The 21,240-nt window shown below is 41.3% G+C and overlaps 1 long non-coding RNA gene across 2 annotated transcripts in view; it reads right to left on the bottom strand.

The window, feature by feature from the left end:
* The window catches only part of LOC125903058 (uncharacterized), a 32,144-nt gene extending 12,304 nt beyond the window's left edge, over positions 1-19,840 (bottom strand). Inside the window, exon 1 of one of the 2 annotated variants that reach the window (XR_007451236.1) lies at positions 19,747-19,840. This is a non-coding gene — a long non-coding RNA (uncharacterized LOC125903058). Of the gene's footprint in view, positions 1-18,589; positions 18,819-19,746 lie in introns of those variants that run through there. The other variant, XR_007451235.1, reaches the window with a different exon arrangement.
* Positions 19,841-21,240: the final 1,400 nt, after the last annotated feature.

Genomic DNA, 21,240 nt, shown 5'->3' with positions numbered 1-21,240 from the left:
TTTCCATCTTTCATCCATCCAACAATTGTTATCTGATGTGTGGGTAATATCACAGCCTCGGGAGGCTTTGATACTCTGAACTACGTCTAATCTAAAGGTCTACATGTGTGAAAACCCTGTATGGCTGCTGGTTATTTATGGGTTAAACAGGTGGGTGAGTGCGGTTGAAAGTGCAGATATAGATGAAACTGTGAGGAGAATAAGTGTGTGACTAGACTGCCCCGTTCCCCTCCGTCATCGCTCGCTGCACGTTGCACGCTGCCGCCTTTGGCCTTTTAAGCAGATGCTTTGAATCCAGAGCCATACTGTCACAGCATATCTCCACCTCAAGAGGCGTTAGTTTGCACAAGCAAGTTTGCATGTGCATATGGGGCACAGTGTGCATGCATTGGTGAGTGAATGTGCATAATACATAGAGTGTGCATTTGTGCCGTTCCTCTGTCTGAATGCATAAACATATATATAATCTCTATACACAGATCTCTTCATATGAATGCAGCATCTGAGGCAACAGGGCAAGATTTTGGTATCAGAAGCAATCTGATTTTTCTTTTGTTGTCCGTCGGTAGTCCGAGTAGCTTTGACTTATCACGTTTGAGCGAGCTTTGGTTGCATGCACGTAAACAGTCTGTGTGGGGAGCAAAAGAGCCATATCGCATTGGCCGAAATGCATTCTGAGAAGCCAGCAGCTATCATCTGATGACATTTTGCTTTTTATTAGCTTTTTTGTAATTTATCTTCATTCATATGCAGATACCTGTGTATGGAGATTAGCCAAAATGCCGTCTGGTGTTCTCTCAAGTTGCTAATCAAACGCTAAACAATGACTGGTGCAGGGAAGAGGCGGATTTGGCCAGGCTATCCATTAACCAGATATCTGCTGGCTACACCACAACCCTTGATATATTGGCTGTTGCCCCCAGAGGCTAAATGGTAGTCAGTACCAAAGCATGGAACTTAATAATAAAGACGGATGACATGACAGCTTCCCACAAGTGAAGCTAAAACATCTTAATCATTGGCTGGTTGCAGTATAGGTCATAAACCCCACCCCTCCATGTTAGCTGATGGGATGTAGGCCATCTAAAAATAAATGAAATCTATAAATTTTCCCCAAAGATGTTTTCTGTCATTTTAGGCCCTGATCTCACAGATGGCGTTTTAGCAGCTGGAGGTGCCTTTTTGTATCTGTTTTAATGAGAATGAAGCTTTTCGTTTATGGTTTTTACGTTGCAATGCGCCTCACGTTTCTGTGCTCTATGCACCTGCCGTTTTTGCAGGAGCGCTCTGAACTCCTCCAATTAAAAAAACTTCAACTCAAAGCGGAAAAACGGCCCATGTCATCTCTTTTTTGTTGTCATCTTGTTGCCCATTGTCCAATAGGTTGATTTAAGAGGTGGCGGGTCTACTGTGGTAGTCACGACAACAAGTTTATAGTTGGTAAATAATGGAGGAGAAAGTGGTGGTTGCCATTTCTGGATACCCAGAGCTATGCAGCCCACTGATAGACAGCAGGTTGTCAAACTGCCCAAGAGTCATCCTAAAATATGCCAGTAAACGGCCATCATCGAGGCGAAGCTCCTGGACCAACTGGTGGTGCTCCCAATGATCCGCCCTCTTTTTTAGGGTGTCACACATATCTCCATTTCCCTGTGCCTAAAATTCTTATCACGCTGATGTATGTTCAAGTGTTTATTTCTCTGATAAGTTTGGTTTTAACTATTATTTGATGCTATAAAAAGGGGTGTTAATGTCATGAATGACAGCTGTGCGTGCCAATTGGTGTGCTTGCGATCAATACTGCGGCTTGTGATTGGTTGGATGGGTGTAAGGGTGGAAACTCAATACCGCAGAAATCGCTACAGCACAGACTCTGGCTCCAAATGACATCACAAGCTCAAGATGGCACCGACAGTATTAGGGATATTTTAGCTTCATTTTTGTACCGTGTGAGTAAGTGGAGATGCATTGTGGGTCTTTATATACAGTCTATGGTTCTGAGAGAGTAATTGCTGCATTTACCTGACTTATCCACACATTTATTTATTCATATCTATTCAGGCATAAATGTGTGACTACATCACCTTCTTGCATGTACTACTGTATACTGTATGTATCTATTTGTTCAAGTGCGTGGGCAGACATGTTGAAAATATCACTTACAGGGTAAAGTGAAATATAATAAGCCATTCAACCGTTCACTTCACCTTCTGTACCTTCAGCTCATTTTGAGCTCAAGTATGATATAGTCGAGAAATGGTAGTGATCGTCCTCTTTATGTTTGCACAGCAGAGAATTTCCAACAGGAACGCATTACTTGAAAGCAGTTGCATGTGCATGAGGATTTAATTATATGTATATGTCATCTAGATTTCCCAAATGGGCTTGAAGGTACAAAAGCAAGAGCAGATTAACAGCACAATAAAATAGATTTACCTTGGCTTATACAGTAGGTGTCCTTGTATAGATGTGCACTCGTGAGTGTCTGCGGTGCATATGTGTGTGGATGCTTTTGGACGTCTATCTCTATGAGGACCAGATGTCCACACAACAATAGGATTAAAATTTGGTTTTGGATTAAGGATAGGCGTGAAGTTGGGCATTCAAATTGGTTTCAGCTTTAGGCTTTTGGGTTATCCAAAGGTTTAATGTTTGGGTTGGCTGCAGTGTTTGGGGTTAGAAAAATAGGATCTGACTGTAAAATATAAATGTCAGTGCCTATAAAGACAGAAAATATGTGTTGACACAAAAAAGGCGGAGATGTCTGAGTGGGTAGTTACATGTTTTGATGTTTTAAAACGCCTTGTTTCCATATGTTCTGATAAATGTATGCGTCAGCTTCAATGCACTTATATGTTTATGTTGGGTTTATGCATAATGCAGCATGTGGGGGATTTAAAAAGTAACATTGCATATGAAATGCTTCCATGTGTCAGAGGACTAACGCACAATTAACACTTTATCAAAAAAGATGGTGTTAAGCAATACGCTAGGGGGTGTGGGGTTATGTTCAATGGCTGCCGTATTTCGGATGATAATCACATTAGTAGAGAGGTGAATGACAATCATGTCCCTTCTATCATCCGCATCGAGATGCTCCTCTTATCTCAACTAAACCACATTTCCTCTCTGTTTGGTCTCCATAGGTAAGCACCCCATGCAACTTGTTTAGTAACCTTTCATCCTTTAATCAGTCTCAAGTCACCTTGTTGCCCTCAGATGTGGCCTCATTGTTGATGAGGTTAAAACTGTCTAACAGTTCACCGCTCTTTGTCTCCGTCTCCCCCCTCAGGCCAGTCATTATGCCCATTTTGTCGCCTGTCTTCTCTAGTGTGCTGCCCTGCAGAGTCCCAGTGGCAAATTGCTGAAAAAACACCAAAGAAATTGGACAGGAGGAGAGGGAGTCTGTTGCCTCGAGTATTCTATTCAGGGTTATGATAACACTGCATGGGGTTATTATTAACATCCTCATCACTCCTGGTCAGAAATGAGATCTTCAAAAGCAAGAGCACGACAAGAGGATTCGACAAAACGACGTGCTGGGGAGCAAAGATGTGTGCTGAATAAAACACTGAAGGCTTTGTAGAGCAAGTGTGTGCATGTGTGTGTAAGGAAAGGTTATGGGGATCTATGTCTGTTGCTCAGTGGGGTGCAATACAGCTACTAGGGAGGCGAGTCAGGGAGAGTGTGTCAGAGTGTCCCCTGTTGCTGTGATGGTAGTGTGGCTGCATGGACAGTGTAAGGTCCTGTTGTCACTAACTGGTCTCTGAGGTGCAGCAGAATGGTGTGGTCCATTAAAGGTCACTGCAGTCGGATCAGTGCGACAGTGTGGGAGCTAGGCAGGCTGTGACCCTTAAAAGTGACCACTGGGTTTACACACGGGCCCTGCTGGATGCTAAAAAAGTCTGGGAGGCCCTCTTGTCTTTTAACTCATATTTTGTAATAATGCACTGTTATAAGACTAAGGGCCCGATCTTGCACGTGCCAAAAAATGGCGCACAACAAAGCGCTGTCATTTTCACAGCCAGTCTTACAATGAGGTGTGTTCAGGCGTATTGTTGGCGTATTGCTATTATAAGGGCTGCAGAAAGCAACTGTGTCATTGACCAACAAAAACCTGGTCTAACATCAGAATGGTGCAGTGTTTTCCTGCTTCTTAAAGGGCCCATTATATAGATAATACATGTGCTTACATACACAGGGTCACAAAGCTTTTACAATCAATTTCACACACAGGTGAAATGAAAGCACAAAAGAAATTGTAAGGGAGGAGAGGGAAAATTATAGGCCTATACATAAATATATAAAAGGAAATCTTAATTACATTCTCCAAATGTAAACAGAGCTGTTGTCTGCTGCTGTTTCGCTGCAGACTCCCCATTAAGAGAGGCGCAGTGTGCATTTACCCACGAGGAGCAGCGTAACTTCATTGATTATTTCAGAAGCTAAAAGTTTAGTTCTGTTTCCACTGTCAAGGTTATAACAACAGTTTTTAATTTTGCTGCTTAAATGTCCCACAATATTTGTAGCAGTGACATTACCTTTGCCTCTTGTGCCATGCGCCCTGTGCTATGCGCTTTAGACCAGTGGTTCCCAAGTGGTGGGTCATGGTCTAAAAGTGGGTCCATTCTGATTGGACTGCAAGTAACTCACAAACATGTCAAGTTTGTAAAAAACACACATTATTTTTAAGTACAGTGAATTTCCAATACAGAGCTTTTATTTCGAAGTGCTGTTTCCTGCTGTAGAGTGAGTGACTAACGCACAGCTACTTGACAGAGACAGCAAACTAGTGTAGTGTATTATCATTTGCTCTGAAGTTTTGGAACAGATGACCAGTAAGGGGCCCAGGGTCAAAAGCATATATGGTCAGGGTCAAGAAGATATTTATGGCCCAAGGTGTAGGTTTGGTGAAGTCCAACTAGGGTGACTCTCTGTTGTCTGTTTGACTTTGTCTCACATTTCACAGAAACAGCGAGTCTATATAATGGGAGTAATTTGGGACTGTGTTTCAGAGCAGTTCATATTGGCTTCGAACCCTCTCCAAGCATTCTAGATGCTTGATACATGCTGTACTTCTTCTAATAAACCTTTTCTTTATGCAAGCAAGATGGTGTCATCGGAGTCTTCTTCATCACCTTCACATCATCGCTATTTAAGAAACAACACTAGCTCCATGACATGGCCAAACGCAAGTATGATGCTGAATTCATTAAACTGTGTGGACCTTTAACTAATGACTACAGAGAAATCTGGACCAGTAGGGGACCACTGCTGTAGATCATGGACTATAGGTCATTTGGGCCCCAAGAGAGTACATGCTAATGGCTTTCTGAGGCCTTACTGAGACGCAGCAATGCTTTGAGCTAAATGCTAACATCAGCATGGTAGCACACTCACAGTGACAATGCTCCATCACCATATTTAAGCATGCTAACATTTGCTAATTAGCATTAAACCCAAAGTCAGACCGATATTGCCAACTATAGAGCTATGCTGCTAGCTTGGCTAAAAGCAACAAACAACATCATCGTCTCACTGGACCAACATAAAACATTAGATTTGTTTCATAAATCATGTTGTGCACAGTAATGCAGCAGATATCTGGAGTTTTATTTTAACAAGCTTTATGTCTTCTTCATTTTTCTTTTCTTGCCACGTCCTACTTTTATGTGCTAATGAGCTTCATTACTTTATATTTCCACTTTTATTCAAGGTGAATCATCTCACACGTTTCTACCGTCTGATCCTCTACACGACTCCGTTTTAGTTTTTGATTTGACATTTAAAAAGATTACACAAAGCAGACTGAGGCTGCAAGCAGCAGTTCACTGCAGAACTTCAACATCTGAAAGCTTGGACTACTTTTTTCAGAATATGCACCCTCGAATGTTTATGAATTGTTTACTCGAGTTACTAATTTCTTAGTGGCCCTGCATGTGATACCTTACCAAGTACTAGTGTTTACTGAATATTAAGGTACATAAAAATGATTAAACTATGACCTCTAAACAACAGCCTACAATGCTGCAGGGGAAATCTGACAAGATATGTAGATTTGTTTAAATGTGTATCTGAAATGCAAATTGTATGGCTGATATTTTTTTAGCTAAAGTGTAAAAAAAAGTTTTTAAAATTATCATTATTCTAATAAAAACTATGTGTCTTTAAATGTGATAGTCCATAGATGTTTTTAATTCATTTAGATATCATGTATTTCTGGTGCAGACACTTGTGCAATTTAATTAGCGCAGGCAAAGTCTCATATTAAAATGCACCACCACGCTGTTCTTATTCACATAATTAGAATATGCAAGCAAAGCCTCCATCAGATCTCTCTGTAACTGCATTAGGAGGCTGCTACAAATATTTGATTAGGATGTGGGAGTCCATTTTCAAACATACAAGGGAGTGAAGAAGCTTATTAGCAGCACAGTGGGAAAGTTGTAAACAATCGTTTAACTTTGAGGTCGAATAACTGCAACAATAAAACAAAAGATAGCCTGGTGTAGTATCTCTGACAAAATTCAAATAGAGTATTAAAAATTTCAGCTATGTCCAGGACTTATTTCCATCATGATCCCTGACGTTTCATCAGTCCTTCCTCGTCACAACAAGATGAAGACAGCCATTCAGTGTCCAAAGCAGAGGACATACATGCCACATCCCATAACAACAATCCACTTGCACAGATAAATGCCAGTAAATAAATAATAATATAAGTATTTTCTTTAAAAGAAAAACAAACAAAAAAATCTACAGTGACCTTATTTGAAGATGTTATCTGCAGCCTCTCTTAAACCATTTTCTCAGAGGCTTGTGGGTTCTGCATATCAATTATTGACGACAAACAAACAGGATAATGCACAGAGGGTCATAAGGTTATCTAGTGCAGTGATTCCCAGTGATACCCTCTTGTAACATGGGGAGGACGTCTGCAGTTGCCACAGCTAATTTGTAAAAATAGAAATTATGATTCATATCATAACAAACCTCCCACTGCTCTGAGTCAGTTGCCACTAGAGCAAAAAAAGAATCCATTATTCAATCAGTTCAGAGATTAATCTGCAACTATTTTGATAATTGATTAATTTTCAAGCAAAAATCCCAAATCTTCAGAAGTTTCGTCTCCAGCTGAGCATTTGCTGCGTTTCTTTGACAGTGAACTGGTTTGAACTCGTTGGGTTTTGAACTGTCAATCTGACAAAATCAGAAATCTCTTAATTGTAATTTTTTTTTAACATTTGATAGACTGAAGGATCAATGAGTCAAGATAATAATGTGTAGATCAATCAGTGATGATAATCATTGTTGGTTTTAGACCTAGTAGTAAGACCTTAACATCACATGCTATGACAGAGTAAATGAAAACTAGTTAACAAGCAGGCAGAGAAGATGACAGAGGTAACTGTAATGATGACATGTTGGGAACTACCAGCTGCTACACAAGTGGAAGTAGACCGAGCCCAATCTTGACCGAACCTACTGAAAAAAACAGAGGCCAGGGATACTCATTTACGCACAATTCCAGGATCACTATATTTTTTTAAAAAAAAAAACCTGTAACAATATCCACTTTTTATGAATAAAGAGGTAACTTGTTGCCTGGGTTAAGATCTTTAAATCCATTCACTCCAACGATTTCAAGTTGAGGGATTCAGGGACCCATCTAGCATCAGCAGTTTCTCAGTTGAAATAAAAAGCAACCAATGAGTGCCATGGTTGGACTTAATTAGCCAATTAGCGCCAGAGGCGGGACTAACGCCATTGTCAAGTCGTTGTCAAGGTGTACGATGTAACAACTGAGAACTACATAACAATGGAAAGCGCTATAGACGAGATAAATGCTGCTATCAAGTAGGGATGGAGGGAAAAATTGATGCAGCATAGCATCACGATATTTTGCATGGCGATTTTGTATCGATACACGGACACCAAGTATTGATCTTTTTATTATATACATCATTCATTTTTGCACATACACATTTTAATACAACTTTTGGTACGAGCATAATAAAATCAATTGCTTTTTCAGTCCACTAGATGGTGATGATTTTTTTTCCTGATGAGGTCAGCAGAGGTCACAGTCAGCAGCATCTGGCAGAAAGTTTACCAAAACCAAGATGGAGGCAGCGGAGAAAGAAAATCAGAAATGAGCCATCAACGTTTAAATCAAACGTCTGCACTTATTTGGGATTTTTTAAGACAGAAGTTAAGGAGGACTTGGATATGACACATGGGATTTGCAAGCGGCATCATATGAGAATAAAATATTCTGGGAATAACACGAACATGAACTTTGTTTCACTCCACTTTTAAAACCCAGGCAAAACAAGTATGTTGCCATGGCTACGCATCAGAGTGGACTCAAAATGACAAAATGTTGAAGTTGATATGTTGGTGTCTGGTTTGGGAAAATTGAATTCCCCCTCCCCACAAATATCAGTTAGAGTGGACGCACTGTCAAACTGAAGATGGAAAGCGAATATAACAAGTAGACAAGTCTGTCTTACATCACGCAGGGCAACCTGAGCTCATGTGAAGGTGCTGTGGGGGTCGAAAAAGACCGGACACCACTGACCTGGTGAGTAGAGAAATAAATAAAAAAGTGTTGGCAAGAAACTGAATTTCTCCTCCCTCAAGTGTTGATCCTCCGACGCTGGTCTTGATCCCTGACCTCCTCATGGAGGAGAGACATGTGAAAAGAGCATTCTCCCTTTCAGGCACCAACACATTGCAGAAACACATCCCATCACCCTGTACGGTTTGTAAATGCCCTCTGCACGGGAGCACACATCAGTCACACGGTGCTTGTTTCAGTACTCCGCCTGCAGGGAGGGGATCTGTTTCATCATGAGCCACGTACACCATCCACACCTCAAGTAGATGTTTTCCCTTTGTCTTATTTCCTCGTCTGTCTTCTATAAATGATATTCGAACCAAGCTGCCGATTTATATTTAGTCATGCAACGTGCTATGATGCTTTCAGTTCTCGTTCCTACAAGCTTCGTTAATACAGATTCTGGCTCTACTGTAAATGCCCGCAGAGAGGGGGGATTGCTTTCTAGATTTAGTTTGGCCCTCACCTAATCTTCTCCTCTGCGCTGTTGCACCGTTTCATCCCATCTCATCACTCTCGCTCTATTTCTCTTCATCTCCCTCTTCCTGTCTGTCTCTCTTTCTGTTTCTCTGACTGTGACTCCCTATCTCTTTTTGTGTGTGTGTGTGTGTGTGTGTGTGTGTGTGTGTGTGTGTGTTTCTCAGAAGCTGCCAACAGAGGAGGAGTGTGGCAGGACTGTATGATTATTCATCCAGGAAAAAAGGTAGAGAGTGTTTTCCACTTATTCACTCACCTACTCAGCCCACATCCAGTTTGCCTATATGTGATTAAATTCATCAACACCCTTCTTCTCTCTCTCTCTCTCTACACACACACACACACACACACACACACACACACACACATATACAATACTCCTCAGAGAGCAGGAGACCTCTGATGGCAACTCTGTTAGAAAAAAGCTTCACACGCAGAAACTTCCTTCACATCAAGTTCAGTCAAAGTCTACACTTTGCCCAGTTAAGAATGAATTCCCTCACCACCTCCACTGTAAGAGGAGAATATTTAGTTCTGTTCTTTGACCATAAACATCACTTGAATGAGGCATATGCATTTTTTTTCTCCTCTTATTTATGCAAACTTGCAGACTGTGTTCCCCAATAGGCCATTACAAACCAAATTGATATTATGCAAATACAGACAGAAATGAGCGCAAGGGATGAGAGTTGTACTATTGGGACGGACCAAGGCTGCCAGCAGTATGAATTAATTGTGTCCTGGCATGTGGGGCCGGAGGAAGCAAGAGCAGGAGGGGGTTTTATCCCTCTCGGTGCGGCCTGGAGCTCTGCTGGAGTTTTAGATCTGGTGATTAGGCTGTGAGGTCGAGCTACTCAGCGGAAATCTCCTCTGAATTCTGAGGAAGCGCTGAAGGCATGTTCTTCACTGCATCAGAAGAGGAGGAGAAAAAAAAAGGCGTCTTTTTTTTTTTTTTTTTTTTCTTTTAGAGATGCAGGCTCAGATAGAGCTGGCCAGTACACAAAAGATGAGAGGACTTTGAGATCCTTTGATTTGAATCCAGTCTCTCATTGTGAGGCTTCTGATTGAACCATTTTAGGGCAGGCCTGATGCTTTTCAAACAGGAGCAGAGAGTTTTCTTGCCTCGACTGAACTTTAAAATCTATGTTTCAGCTTGTGTATAGCACCTTGAGTGTCCCACTCTGCCATCACTATTCAGCGCCGCGTGTGCAATTATTTGTGTAATTTAAAAAGACTATGAATGCCATTATAGAACACCCAACAAGGCACACTGGAGTACTCCAATTTGTAGTATTACTCGCAATCCACATGAAAAACAACTGGCTGAAATGCAAATTCTCTGGAGATTCAAACTGCATGGGAAATAAAAATGCCCAAGGCTGTATTTCCACCTAAGGCACTGCATTATTCACGAGGTAGTCTACTGTGGGTTTTGGTGAACAGCATGAAAACACCCTCCCATCCCTGATAGACGAGGTATAAATCTGACATGATACACCTACACCTATCCCTCATCTACTGCATTTCTATAAAGAGAACCTGCTTCCTTGAGCAGTGTTACAGGCAGGCAGTCATGTGTGAAAACACGTCTTGTGCAAATGTCTACAGCATTAGCATGCAGGTAATGAGATCAATAAAATGTACAGAACAGCAGAGACAATTGTGTCAAGAAGTGAAACCCTTAAAGACAACATATTTAATCAACAACACTAGATAGAAACCTACAAAGAATTATTTTTTTCTTTTGTCAGCACGGCAGCTTTTATAATGAGATAATGAATTGAACATTGAAGCAATTGCTTTGTGAAAGAAGAGGCAATGCGTATTGACAGGGGACACACTTTTAAGATCCATATACTGCTATACATCAAACACAATGCCATGCTCTCAACAGCAATGTGAGAGGAGAAGTGTCTATCATATACCTTGAATAAATCACATGGCTGCGTTTGCAAGACCCCAAACAAGAAACCAAATGCCGTACACGCTGCATCAACAATATACGACTAGTGCTAAAGGAGAGCAGGACATTTTAATATATTCTCTCTAAAACGTTCTTTTCTTATTCTCCAGACAGTCACTGTCACTTTGTGTGCACAGAAGAGTCGACACCATCAATGCCTTCAAGGAGAGACGGCCTTAAAGTGTGTATCATCATTTTAAGATTTTCACCCCGCCTTTGTACAGGTCTGAATGCTTATTTTTCCTCCACGTGCTTTTAACAGCTCTTTGTACAATCGACTTCATACCAAGCGTACCCTGACCTTAAAGCTTTAGTCTTCTGTGTTAAAGGGTAACTTTAGTATTTTCAGTCTGGACACTATTTTCCCATGTTTTTCTGTCTGAGTGACTAACAGAGAAAATTATTTTTGCAATAGGCACAGTATTGAGCGAGAGTTCTGCAGTCAGCAGCAGAGAAACAGGCTGCAGTGTAACCACGCGGGGCATTTCGGCACCATCAACTTACGTCCACCAAAAGTGTTTGTTTATGCTGCTAACAGGCTCGGATTGTTTTCTCTGACATTATGGAAAGGATCCCTACAGACAAAGACCATTTTCTTAAAGACTAAGATCCTTTTTGTTTAACCCAAAATGGCCTTAAAAGCACCATCAGCAAACCCACCAAACTCTATTTAAATAAACAGTTATTTTAGTGTGTACAGAGCCAACGTATTTTCACATCTAACTGTGTAAATTAAGGGTTTATTTTAACTAAACCAGCGCTGGTGGTTGTTGGAAAAGTGGAAAGACGAATCAAGATGGCTTTAGTGAGTTTTATTTTGTTTCTGCCAACTTTAAATGAAGTTTTACAATGATAAAATAACTGTTAATTTAAATAGAATCTGGTAGGTTTGGTGATTTTGGGGCTGTTTCTGGTTAAACAAAAAGGAGTTTTCTCTTCAACACAATGGTCTGTCTCTGTAGTATGGCTGCCCCCTAATAGTCAACAAAACATTAGTCGACCACAAAGGTCATTAGTCTGCAAGGTTTCATTGATCCGCTTACTCGCAGAAAAAAATAAACAAACATGAAACTCTATTAGGAGTTGTGCTTAGTCAAAATAAATCAAAACCTATGTGACTGGACCATGTGTGAATTTAATTTGAAAGGACAGACACAGGAAGAGGCCATGCAGTCAGACAGGAGTCACGTTACAAACCAATCACAGCTGACAGATATCTTTCCCTTCTTCTATAAACATTCAGTCTGATAAATACGGAAAAGTTGATCATGTTATAGTGCAGGGCTACCCAGAGCTTTACATCTGTCCCACAGATGATAGGCCTACACACTTATAAACAGCGCCTGGAAGAAGTTAAGCTCTGCACTCAGGATTTCAGGTAAATAGGGAATGTGGTGCCAGACGCAACCTGCCGCCACACCGAGTAGGACCCGACCTTGTTTTCCAGGTGGGTAAGGACATGGCATGTGTACAGCCTCTCATTTCCAGGGCTGGTACCTGCGGTTATTCCACAGGCTAGTTAATAACATGTCAGCCGGGAAATCCAAAGTGTGGGATCATTTTGAGAAGGTGAAGGACGAACCCAAGGTGATATGTAAACTCATCTTCATTGGTTGACTACAAACATGACGTATCATCTGAAACATGTCAGTAGCTACATGCCCATTAGCCCACAGCATCATTAACAGGCGGCTCGCTCAGTGTGTAACGTGCACTTGTAGATAAAATATAGGCCTATATTGATGAAGGTTCATTAGTACGGTTTGTATTTCTCTGTAATGTAGCACAGTGTTAACAATGTGACTGATACTATTCTTTTTCACACCTTCAACTCAAACCATTGTGTTGCCCCGCCCAAAATATATCATTTAAAAATCAAATTATTATCATTAACACCCTGTAGGGATCCTTTCCATAATGTTGTCAGACACTAAAATTAACACTCTCAACCTGTCAATGGTAAAAACAAGCACTTTGAGTGGACGTATATTAACAATGCACAATTAACATTACACTCCAGCCTGGTTTTGCCGCTGCCAGCACCAGACCAATTTCTAAAACAGTTGTCTCGATTAGTCACTTAGACACAAAAACATGGGAAAATAATATCCAGGTTGATAAATACCAATGTTAGCCTCTAGGTGGCCCTGGCCCTCAAAAGCTCCCCTGCAGGCTGCACTGTAGCTGAACTGTAACATTATCAATATAAAATGCTCCACAGTGCAATACAGGTTGGTAACCCACAGATAATTAATCACTAAATTATTGACAAAAAACTGTTAGTCACAGCTCTGTTAATAAAACAGATTTCTTCCGTGTCGCAGCCCAGTCTTCTGAATAATTACCGCCATCAAGTGGATCTTAATATTGAACAACCCAAGTACTTGCTAATCGTTTTTCTCTTTCTCTGTTGCCACAAGGCAAAGTAACAGTGAGGTACAGTAAACTGGAACGACACACTGTCATGAGAATGTGAAGCTGTGTATGTTGGCTACTGCATCTTTAATCAGACACCACCCTGTGGTTTGTGCTCGATGGAATCTGACTGGCTGCACCTGTTGACCCCCCAACTACCCCTCCACATGCACAATTAGATATTTATTAAGGTATTAGGCTTGTCAGTATTAAAGATGCAGGTACTTTACCAAACAAACAGCTTGAGGCTAACATGTTAGAGCACCTGCGCCTGCCATCTGATTCTTCTATGTGTAATGAAAATGTCTTTTCTTCATGCCTCTGCCTGCTATATAAACACTGTGCGTGCCTTCGACATCCCCAGGTCTATTTCCAGTTATGACAGGCAGGCTGTATGACATCCATGACATGAAAATGAGCTGCTTCTAATCCGCCATTTCCTTGGAGGTGCTGCTCCTGAAGCGGCTCCTGTAAAGTGCCTCCAGCACAGCAGTTAAGTCCTCTGCTGGGAATCCTTTAATTGCATCACTCGGCAATCATGACACACTCTGATCCCCTCGGGAAGATGAGTGTTTCTTTCCATTTGTGTCAATCAAATTTGCTGTGCTTAACCTCTGTCACCTGTCACTCATCTGATTAAACACTGCAAGTAATGAGGGATGCTGACAGGGGAGCTCTTGGTGGGTGTCATGGGCCAGCTGGAGCGATTTCCAATAATGATTAATTATTCGCTGCATTCTCACCAGCGTGTATACAGTTAGCTTTTATGTTTTATGTTTGTGATATGTGATCACCGAAACACGAACACAATCAATATGGGTTTCTTCATTGAAGTTGATGATTCACATCCTCAGCTGACTTACACCACGCTCAGTTGAGTTTTCATTCTTTTCTAGCTTTAATGTTTTGTATTCTATTATACAGTTCGTAAAGCCCTTTGAACTGCCACTATGTATGAAATGTTCTATTTAAAGAAATCACCTTGTTTTACAAAGAATAAACAACTAGTCCATACCCATTGGTAGCTTTGTCACCTTCTACCTATGCCAATCCGCAATGCCTATGTGCAGTTTCACATAGATTGACCACGTCAGTGAGTAGAAAAACGTGGGACAGACAGAATGACTGACTGACAGAATGACACACTGACAGTTTCTGTGATTATGTACAGCATACCATACCATGACTTAGTCATACCAAAAATTAGAAAAAACAACAACACTGGTCCACAGGGGGAGCCACAGCGATTGGTCGCATTTTAGCCATTTTTAAGCATTTTTCTGTTGTTATAGCGCCACCCAGTTGCCAATTAGAGTTAAATTTCTCCAGTCACCTTGAGGCGTCCTGTTCTACATATCTACCAAGTTTAGTAAAAATCAATATGGCGGTTAGGCCTAGATAAGACATTAGCTCTCTAGCGCCCCCATTTTGTTTGATGGGGTCAATAATGGAGGGTCCCCTCAGATTATGTGTGGTCATATGCCTACAAAGTTGTATGGTGATGGGTGAAACCCTTGAGATGTTATACACCTTTATGTGATGAGCCACGCCCTCTGCAATATTCATTGCCTTATAGAAGCTCAGTTTTAGTAAGTTTTCCAACTTTTGCCAAGAGGGAACTTTAGATATTGGTCTCAAGATTATGTTCACAGAGTTTCATGCAGATCGCTCAAACTTCCTAGGAAGAGATCGATTTTAAGTGTTTTTAAAAAAAATTCAAAATGACAGAAAATCTATATAACCGGAAGTTATGGGTTCTTGAGACAAATTTGTTCCTCATGAGGAGAGGCATCTCTGTGCAAAGTTTCATGTTTCTACGACATACGGGGCATGAGATATGCCCAATCAAAGTTTGCAATTTCAATCAGTTGCTACAGCGCCCCCCTTTGGCCAATTGATGTAATATTGCTTCATTCACATCCTCCCATGACCGTCTACCACTGTGCCAAATTTCACATGGATTGACCAAGTCAGTGAGGAAAAAAACATGGAACAGAGACACCCACAGACAGTTTTCGTCATTATATAGTGAAAAGATTCTTCAATAAATAATGGGATCTCTTTTCTCTGATATGTGATTTCATTTTGTGCTTCAACAAGAATAGTTACAATCTCCTGAAGTTGAGATTCTTATTCATGGTCAATATAATACATAGTCAGGCCTGCCATCAGAGGGGTCAAAGGGTACAGATGGCCCCAGCCCAAGGCAAGAGGGGGCCCATGAAAAGGTATATGATTGACCCTTAAATTGGATCAATTGGATCAAGTACAACAATTTACTTACTGACTTAAATCACTAACAACAAATTTATCATTAAAACACATTTCATTTTGTGAATTTCACGAAATGGTGCAGCCCATCTGACATGGGTCAGGTACACCATGTGCAAAACTCACAAGTGCCTGTAAAACACGTGAGGCAGACTGCTGCCTGATTAACTCCAGGGTGCAGAGAGAACATGAAAATGAAAGAAGCAGAGAGGCAATGACCAAATGTCTGGGACCAAAAAACAATATGAAGACACAGCAGGTGTGAAAGACAGAGCTGAAGGTAAGAAGTGAGGCAGACTAATTTTACTAAAAAAAAACCTGCTCAGTGTTAAAGCTACAGTGAAGACATATAAATCATATTAAACCAGAGGACTGGGCTGTCTTGTGAGAAAGGCTCTAAATGATGCGCCAAAGTTAAAAAGGAACATTGCCAATGTCAAAATAGTTTATTTGATGTTATGATTTAATACCTTGCAGTAATTTCTTCAATTTATGTTTGATTTTACTTTTCTCTAGTCATTCATTGGAGGGCAGGACACACATGTGACTACCTCTGCTTTCCAAAATAAGAAAATAAGGTCTTAGCACAGAGTTGATACAAAATACATGCAGACATATGATTAATTGTATCATATTCGCAGGAAGTGTATAGTTTTGCATAGTGATATGTATTATATTTTGTCTCCCTGTGCATATTTCCTTATGACTGGCCTGCATACAGTAGATGTCAGTCAGTAGGCCCCCAGATTATAGAAGCAGGCTGGAGTACTGACAATAAAGCTAAGCAATGTCCTGGTATGTATGGGGGCAGCAGCAAAATGTATCTAAGCCATCTAAACAAATCCCAACTAAGAAAAAAACAATATAATTTTACACCATTTAAAATATTTTCACCACTTTACCCTGCCATCAGTTATATCAATCTGTATTGAGAAAAACATCAATTTAATATCACTGATTACAGAAGTCTGTCGCTGCCTCGATCAGTTTGATTGTTTGTGCTATTGTGTGACTAGCCATTTAAAAGGGTTTGTTCAGACTCACCAAAGTCACACAATAACACAAACAAACTCACTGATCAAGGCAGCAATAGACCAGCAGCTCCCGTGTTCAGTGAGCTAAAATGACTGTCTTTCTCAATGCAGTCTGGTGGCTTCACACAAGCATTGACAGGGAACATTAATGAAGCCATTAACGGCTTCCCCATCAAAAAGGTCTGTCTGCAGGAAGGTGAGGCAGTGAAAACATTCTCAGTACAGCGTACACTCAAACTGATATAGATTGTTTGTGTAGGTGGCTAAAACACATTTTGCTTCTGCCCCCGTCCACAGCACTACATTGCTTGGCTTCCCTGGCGGCATTCCTGCCTGCCTCTCTAAACTGGGGGTGTGCCAACCGACATCTACTGTACATAATACACTGACTATGGAGAAGCACCTCATACAACCCAGCTTCAAGAGATCGAAATAGTCCCTTTAACTACATTAGAAAACCAGCAGAAAAACATGAGCGAGAAGTCAGTCACAAAGAGAAAAGGTTTGCTCACAGTATGTATTTCAGGGTTGAACAAGAAGTCCTCAATATGCTCAGAAACAAAGGGAATTTGCGCATTTACATTTCCATGAAACTAACACTGCATTTTCAAGAAAGTAAATCACTGCAAAGTCAGTAGAAAGTCAGACTGTATAAATAGTATGTGCATATCGTTGCCCGCGTACAGAGCAAACACTGACTCAAACTACTGCCTCAAACTCAGACATCTCAATGAAGTATATTAAGTTCACAGCTAAGAACCGCCACGAGACTTCCTGACATGGAAATAGCTTACAGCTAACTTCCAGCTCAAATTATTGTCTCTCTAGGAAGTCAATTCAAAATAATGAGCGTCTCTCCACATTTGGAAGCACCCAATATCCTCTGCCATTCTTAAACTTCCAGCTCCAACTTCAGCATCTGTCCTCCCCTCACTCATCTGTCTTCACCCACTTACAGCGGCTGTTGCTAGGTAACAGCTCACGCCTGCATGTGCATATTAAGTGTAATTTCAAAACAATGTTCAGCGTGCAATGAATCGGCGATTAAATAAAGACATCCTATATGTAAGGCAAGTTGCTTCAGCTAGTCCAGGACTTTAATACGATTACCAAAAATTAAACTATAATGCTTTACACTACTTTATTAGTAAGGAGGGTAATATAATCACACTAATGTGTTACTTAGGCCGGTAATGAATTAGTGATGTTAAGCCTCAATCTTTAGGCGGATCAGCCTCCCTTTCTCCTTACGTGACCCAGAAACCCATGGCTGAACTGCTCACAGTAAATATTCTGCTTTGTAACCAAAACCTACAGGGGATTCCTAATTAGGTAAGGAAACAGGCACAACACTGCGAGTGGAAGATGGGATGAGAGGGAGGAAGTGTGGAGGAGAGGGCTGATTGGGGAATGAAGAGAGAGGAAGCAAATAACAGGAGAGAGGTGGGAAGAGGGAGAAGACGGAAGGAAGGAACAGCATTAGATGACAGGAAGACTGGGGACTTATCAATTAATTATAACGCCACAGCAGCTAGAGACAGTCGGAGGAACAGCACAGAGCAAAGGAGCCGCAGCGATGGGGAGAGTGGCACAGACGCTCAGAAAGAAACCAGAGGTATATGGAGATTTGGACATGGATAGAGATTTGCACAAGAAGAGATTGGAAGCAGAATTTTGCACATGGAAAAGAGCAGCAATGAGACTGGATTGAGGGAATGATGCAGGGGAATAAAACCCCCCACACAGGCCTCTTAAACATGATACGAGAAGGCAGCGGGGCAGCCTTCCAGCCACCTTGTGCTTACATACCTGCCCGTCAACTGGCCAGCTCTGCATATCCCACGGATGATGTTCCAGAGGGGCCAGGCTCCGTGGCGGCACATTCCCACACAGAGGCCCTTTGAGTAGGCATGAGACTGTGGTTATGTGGCCAGGGACCAGTCTGGGTCAGCCAGCACTGCAGAGCTAATACGTGCCTAGACTTTTACCACAAACCCCCTCAGGCCCCACAGTCAATGAGCCCAGAGATTGCTGTGCCGCTTTCACTTTGGGAGCTCGGGATCTGAGAGTGAGAGTGGAGGGGCGAAGCCACGGTGCCTTGGAATGAGAAGTAAAACAAACAGACGTTTTGGAAGAGGATACAGCTGGCTGCTTCTACATCTTAGCTCGCCCCTGATGTGTATTCAACATTAGCAGCAACACAACAACTGAGCAACACACTGTACCCTCTCTACTGTCAACCACGGCTGAAAAAGAAAAATTTAAATACGAAGCTGAAATCAGAGTTTCCACAGGATTTCTCTCTTTGTACTTATTTGCAATTCACCAAGGCAGCATAGGCCTTCTCAAAAATCATACTTGCAAATGATGCATGGGAGTATTGGTGAGCGTGTGCACGGGGGTGTTGGAAGGTAAGCAAGAATCACATCACCAACCAAATCAAAACCAATATTTTAGGAAATACCCCCACTGAGAAAAGGCACTGCAGACTGAGTTCAGTCAAGGCAGTTTAGACACTTCCTTGAAGCCAACAACAAGCTGCAGCGACAGTGACAGATAAAGATGTGTGTGAATCTCTGTTCAGCAGAGAAGCTCTGGATGGTAGAGAGAGCATGAAACACCTTCAGAATAAAAACACAGAGCTCAAGTTGTGCTCTCTATTTCACTTGGCCAGATTTTGTAGATGATACCCTGTCCCTTTTTACAATGCCTAGTTTTGGATAAAAACTTTTTAAAGATAAGAACACTTAAAGTGAAACTAGATAAGCACACATGCTATGCTTAACATCCTTTAAAGGAGGTGCATATTACAGTCTCACAGGTGTTTCCACTTAACCTAACAGCAGTCTGCACAGCCAGGGGAAATAAAAACACCTGTGCGTGTGCAAGAGCTTAAAATGTAGCAGCAAACCACTAAAACAAAAATGTCATTATTTGTTTACCTTAAAATAAAACATACAACTCACCTGTGTGTGTGGCATTGCAGGATTTCCTGTAACTAATAGCATTTTAAATCTTATGCCAGGAGTTAATTGGACACATGCTGTAACTCAAGCAGACACACAACAACTGATGCACCCATAATTCAATGCTCTCTTAAAGTGACAGACACACTCTGTAATGAGCCCATGTTAGCACAAGAGTTATTTACCTCATTAAAAGAGAGCACCCATGGTGTAAATAAGAAATGTCTAATCCCAGAATTTAACATGACCATGAATGGATTACTGACATGGCCTGCCAGTTACAGGCCCAGGGGCCCAAAGTGTTACTGTGTGTTCACACCAAAAGCTGCCAGAGCTGCAAAGGCATCAGGTCTAATTCATTTTCAATAGACAGTGGCGACCAGAGGCGTTTTGAGCTGCAAAAGCGATGAGTGGCAGCATTCAGCGAATTGAGCTGCAAATGAAAGCTGAAGACTGGTTGACTTTATGCAAATTAGCAATGAGGCGTTTGAACTGTAAATGACCAGGCACCAATCGAAAAGTAGATGTCCATCACTTGTGTTGAACCCAGAGAACATCCTCGGAAACTTTTAGTTCCTACCACACATCCGTTCCTACTTCAAAACAAGCAGCAAGCTGTCAAACTGATATGTTCAGCCTGAAGTAGCGCTGGAACAACGCACAAATTACAAAAGTGTCTTCTTCCATATTGAATCGATACACAAGTGTGGACAAGCGCACGTACTTATACAATTTCTTTGTGTTCTGGAACGCTTCTTATCAGCAGGAATGCAATTCATTTACTCTCCTTACCACCAGTTTAACTAATCGCACTGTAGGCACTCTAACCCAAACCATGGACCGTGTTTTGCCAAGGTTTACAGCTTTGGGGGGGATAACAAATTAAAAAATGTTGCTCATATTCAGCTGGGGTTCGGCCCACTTAACATGCTGCTGTGTTGTGCTATGGTGTATTCAAGTACTGGAATTTGTTATTTACATGACAACGCCTGAACGCAACACAGGCTGTGTGTGTTTAATGTTTAATGTCAGACCTATTTAGACTTTTTATCCTGTCCAAACGTCAAAGTTTCTGTACTCAGGCAAATACACAAAGTCACATTTCTGTGCTCCAGCCAGTAACCTGCTTTGCAGCTCCTTTCAATTGAGAAGCATGATCGAACATTCAGAATTTGACATCATGAGCAACTTGAGCTGCTTTCGCTGCCACAAATATTTTACCAGCGGTGCTGCTGGAGTGAATTCAGCTATTTTGCAGCCCTGGCAGCTTTTGGTGTGAACATACAGTTTGGGGGCTCTCTGGCCTTCACCTACAAAATGTCACTCAAATTGACACGTGACACAAAATGACCAAAAAATACACAAATACACCTTAAAGGGCCAGTGTGTAATATTTGGCATGGTTTATTGTCAAATCTGAATCTGAATATTCTACCCATTAATATGTTTATGTAAGTGTATAATCACTATGAAATAAAATTCGTTTGGTTTTTG

This window comes from Epinephelus fuscoguttatus, linkage group LG16 (assembly GCF_011397635.1).
Source record: "Epinephelus fuscoguttatus linkage group LG16, E.fuscoguttatus.final_Chr_v1".
Taxonomy (NCBI): Eukaryota; Metazoa; Chordata; class Actinopteri; order Perciformes; family Serranidae; genus Epinephelus; species Epinephelus fuscoguttatus.
This window is presented reverse-complemented; position numbering and strand designations above follow the sequence as displayed.